Raw genomic sequence first — 5,275 nt, 5'->3', positions numbered from 1 at the left:
TTCCTAATGTCAATTTTTTTTGTGCCGAGTGGTGTGACAGACTAATCTATGTAATTAGTTATACATTATCAATGGATTTCATTATGACATATCGATGAATAATGATAAGTGTAGTGTATGTTCAATGGGCCGATGCTGATTGGTAAGGGGGCGGCGCGAGCGTCGAGACGCAAGCGGGGACGCCACGATGCCTATAAAAGATCTTCCCGTTCATACTGTTTCCCTCACAGTTACAACCCCACGTTACAACCGACTTCACAGCCTAGTTGACATCGACGACTGACGCCACCAACAGGTGATTATCGAGGTGAGTACGTTTTTTAACTTATCGGTTATATCCAACTTTATTTTTTTTTTAATAAAAAAAAATAAAAAAAATAATGGATAAATTTTTATGCACGAACATTTTTTTCAACCTAACGTTAAAGCAATTATTACGGTGAATCAAGTTGACACAAATGACCTTTTAAATACTTGCTGATCTTTAACTAATATTAACCACACAAAAATAAAAGAAGTTCCAGTGCATGACATTATACTTTCTTAGTAAATTAAATTTGTTAGCCCGGCGCATCCACCATTTTTATAAAACCTTTCATATTTATAAAGAAGAAGTTATATGCTTGAGGGAGTAGGAAGTTTGCGAATGTTTTACTTATTTGATCAACAGTCTTTTTACTAAACTTTCACGAACTTGAAATAAAGGCCATGTTATTGTTTATGCTGAAATTTAGTAAACAGTAAATGTTATGATTGATTTTCGCGTAGAGCCAATAAATAACAAGTATATTGAAAACCACTCACTTTTCAAAAGTGATTAATTGTAGCAAAGTGTCCTACATTTAAAGAAATATTGCGCCAAAGTGGCAAGATATTTTGTAGGATAACTTTTCAAAAAAAAAAAAACCTTATAATACACCAGTTAAAATCCTAAAATTTCTACTAATAAATAAACCACAATTAGGAATTTTAATTTTCAGTAGATTCAGTTTTTGAAACTTTATTTGCACAATTTGAAAAAATAAATTGCTCGTATCTACACAGTTAATCTTTTTTAATTTATATTTATTATATAATTTAAAAATACCAACTTATATTTTAGTAATTAATAAGAGTTGCAAGTTTCTAACACGATGAGATGTTATAATGATCTATTATGTATTGACAATTATTTCATTGAATTTATTCTATTCAATGTAATCTACATACCAAAAATTGAAATCTATGAAAAACAAAATACACTAGTATAGTAAATTGTAATATGCAAATAATAAACTCTAATATTTTACTGCAAAATGACGAAAATTCTATATTACTACGCAAAGTTTTACAATTAAAATTGCATTTTGATCTACTAGTGTAATTAAGTTACTGCATTATTTTTTGATGAGTGCAATAAAGTGGGAATATTGAAAGCTGTAAAACTTTTATAACATCGATCTAATAAATAAAAATTATTACCTTACCTTATTCTTCAAAAAGATTGATTCTATTGATTTAATTTTAATGAAATATGATATACTTGTAGAATTTTGTAATAGTACGAAATGGCAAAATTCTACTAAAATTTACTTTCAAAAATCTTTTTTTGTAATAAAACACGAAAATTAATTATTAAATTACCTCAAATTTTACTTTTTTTGTTTGATATGTTTTAATATGAGCACAATTAAAAAATAATAAAACCCCTTTAATTTATCAAAATCAGAAAGAAAACAAATAAAAAATCAAAGCAAACATAATTGATAATAATACATGAGAGACAAATAAACGGTTTTTTTTGTTGAACAACGTCGACATCATATTATAAAGAACAAACTCAGAAATATAATTATAGTAAATAAACTGACATTCTTTTCTTTTCTGAAAATGTTTTAAAAATTCTGTGCTCTGCAAAAACACTTGAATTAACAGATCTAACCAAAATATTTTCGTTTGAGTAACAAATTTTCTGCTGCATACATTTTTCACACTCTTTTTTTATAATTCCTAATTAAAAATGGTATCCACAAATAGTACAAAATGTGTTATCCATCTAATAACATACAAGTATTGCTTTTCTTTGATGAAATATCTTTTGTTTGCTACTTTCATTTGTAATTTGTTTTGTGTGTGCTTATTATTTATTTCAGTCATTAATGCTGTAGTAATATTTTTAGAAAAAATACTTTAATAAGTGCTTCAAAAATACTTTAAAAAACAAAATCATAATCATGCTTGTTATAATCTAAACATATAAAATAAAACAATTAAGAAGTAAAAAAGTAATTTAATTTTTGCTGGTCGCAATAAACTAGAAAACCTAAGATCGATAAGATCAAAATTTTGGTATTTGTAACAGGCAGACAAGTAATTAAAATTCTTCGTAACCAAAGATCGCAAGAGCTAATAGATTTTTACATTAACTATCAGTTTTGGAAGTAGTAATAAAAACCTCATGATATCCACTGACACTAAAGTTAATTCCATTTAACAAGTTAATGAAAATTTATGAAAGGCTCTAACATTGTTTACTACCAAAAACTCTCATCCTAGAATTATCTATTTATTACATAAATATTTAATTAGATTCATAACCAAGATATTCATTTAATTTATTTATAGTATAATTAAATGTTTACAAAAAAGATCTAGGTTCAGGTGCGTAAGCTTGTAATTTCAGATTTGCATCGTCTGACATAATTAAATAACACCAGGGGAGAGAAGCACACTGGAAAAATGCAAATCACTTTTTAAAGATGTTATCTCCTTATGAAAATTTACTTTAAATTTGAACAATTATGAAAATTATACGCTAGCTAAAATTCGTAGGAGTTAATGTTATCTCACCAAATTTAGTATTTGTTTTCATAATATTGAAATTATGCGATTTTTGAGAGACGAATAAAAACACCTTGACCTTTTTCGATTGTGAAAAATTCAGAAAAACATATATTTTTTTTTATTTGCACCACCATAATGTGATTGTAATAAACAAAACTAAATTACAAGACGCCAATGACTGCAGATGTAACTCAAAATCAACAATTTTTTTTAATCCACGCTCAAGATGACGATAATTCAAGAAGTTTTTTAATAACCTGTTAAGTGAATTTTTATGGATGTTTATCAAGACTAATGCAAATAGAACTTTCTTCTTATAGAAAACTTCCAATAATGACTATTATATTTTTAAAGTCTATAATCTAAAAATTCCAGACCTGCATGTAAAGTAATCCAATCATAATAACGACAAATTATTCCACTTTCAAAGCAAACATTGTAAAACGTATACATCTTTATTGAAATCTTTCTTATGCTCTTCTGATAAACGTCTTAAAGCACGAACTTCAAAGGAATTAGAAGAACGATTAGACAAATAATGTTAAAAACCACAATTCTAATGTCAAAGTCTGTCGAAGAACAAAGGACATATAAGTTAGATTGGAACCCTTGAAGCGGTGGCTTTTGGTGACTAAGCTTCGACGCGTCCCTGCTTTCAAACTAATCAAAATTTAATTCTCTTCCCGTGGCCGTCGAATACGTTAGTAGGTTTTATTGTAAATGAAAAGTGCAAATTGTGGATGCCGTAATGACCTGAACACGTTGGTTTAACCACATGTTGATTTCCTGTTTTTAGGTTCGCGGTGGAATTGTCGAAATAGAATTGTCACATGCATTGTTCAATCACCTACTCAAAAGCAGAAACACTCTACGACTAGCAGCTACCAAATAGTTAAATCGGTAAAGAATGGATTGGTTAAAGTAATTAAAAAATAACGCAAGCATCTGCTTTAAAAAATTAAAGCAAGAGGATTGGAAGCCAATCAAAAAAGGAGTATGGAACTAATCCGAGAAGAATTAAAATTCATTAAACAGAAAATCCAACAAAACACCGGTTTTAATGCATGCCATTTTATAAACAAACGTATATTCGTATTCAGTATTTATCATTCAATTATCATAGGTAATCAAATTTGTACACCGACGAGTTTTATGCAAAAAATGTCATCAAGCTTCAAGCACTTATTATTTTATGCATATGACAAACACACGCATCTATTGACTGATCAAATAAATTTCTAATTTAAATTAGGTTCTTTTAAAAGTTTGTGCTTGGGTTACCATTTGAATCAATAAATTGTCAAACTACGACTGTATGTTTTAATTTCCAAGTAAATCATTGTTTGTTTAGACTTTTAACAGTGTTTTCTTTAAAAGTTAATATGCTGATAATTACGAAGTGTTTCACTGAAAAATATTATATACCTATTTGATGAAAAATTGACCGAACACAAAATCAAAAGTGTATTTAGAATCTAAAAGTGGGCATTGTTTGGTTTTAAGCTATTCTTCTAAGTATTTTGCATACCTAATTATTTTGTTAAAATTATCATCAAATTTACTTATTACTCGTAACGTCTCTTTGTAATGCACATTTTCGAATAAAGTGCTCAACAAGTCCAAACTTCATTAAAAAGCATTTTTGACGAATTTATGTCGACATAATATGTTTTTTTTTCAATTCGATCGAATTTGTATCCTCTAAACTAAATAAAATACTAACATTTACAAAAACGTTTTGAGTTATTAAAAAGACCGTATATAACTTCTTCAACATAACAGTTTTATATAATATTTATATAATTTATAATTATATATAATATTTTATTATAGATATTTAATTAAAAATTGTAAAGATGGTCTTTGTCACTTATTTTAGTTAAATAATAAAGTTAAAATTTTAATCAAATCATGAGGTAATACAATTTAATTCTGAATTGCCATGGTTTTCACAGTTCGTTATCTGAAGACAAAAACTGTAAATTTTATTTATAAACCCAACAATAAATTTTTATGTACCTAGTACTCACCTTTTACAGTGCTCCATAAAACTGAAGCATTCGGGTGTATTTTGAATAAACATGTGAACCCAACTTATGGAGAAGGAATAAATCAGAAATATCCCTTATTTCGTTTGTTTTATAAAATTAGAAGCATATAATATTTGGCATGTATAAAATTGTATCCTATTTGGTGGACGAATAAAAATGTCAACTTACCTATTTAGAATTTTTAACTTAATTTAGGCTCGCAGAAAAAACTATACTCACAATTCATATCATTTGCATATCTTTATTGTTTAATATTTTGTACAACATAAAACAGAAATTGAGACTTTTTTGAACCGGTGCATGTTTAATGATGCAAGATGTGTCGTTTTTGCTAAATAAATTTAAAAATACATGATCTGAACGGCCAAAAACTTAAACCAAAGAAAAAAGGCTCAAACAAG

General features: G+C 27.5%; 1 protein-coding gene across 7 annotated transcripts in view; it reads left to right on the top strand.

Annotated features, from left to right (window-relative positions):
* The first annotated feature begins 217 nt into the window (after nucleotides 1-217).
* The window catches only part of LOC123006942 (diuretic hormone class 2), a 34,113-nt gene continuing 29,055 nt past the window's right edge, over nucleotides 218-5,275 (top strand). For all 7 annotated transcript variants that reach the window (XM_044401893.1, XM_044401892.1, XM_044401891.1 and 4 more), the window contains exon 1: nucleotides 218-307. The gene's annotated coding sequence lies outside the window, so the exon portion shown is untranslated. The remainder of the gene's footprint in view (nucleotides 308-5,275) is intronic.

Source organism: Tribolium madens, unplaced genomic scaffold (genome assembly GCF_015345945.1).
Source record: "Tribolium madens isolate multiple individuals breed KSU strain unplaced genomic scaffold, Tmad_KSU_1.1 Scaffold_3;HRSCAF=73;Tcas5.2_LG2, whole genome shotgun sequence".
In the NCBI taxonomy this organism is placed as follows: domain Eukaryota; kingdom Metazoa; phylum Arthropoda; class Insecta; order Coleoptera; family Tenebrionidae; genus Tribolium; species Tribolium madens.
The sequence above is the reverse complement of the archived record's forward strand: the minus strand, read 5'-3'. Positions and strand labels throughout refer to the sequence as shown.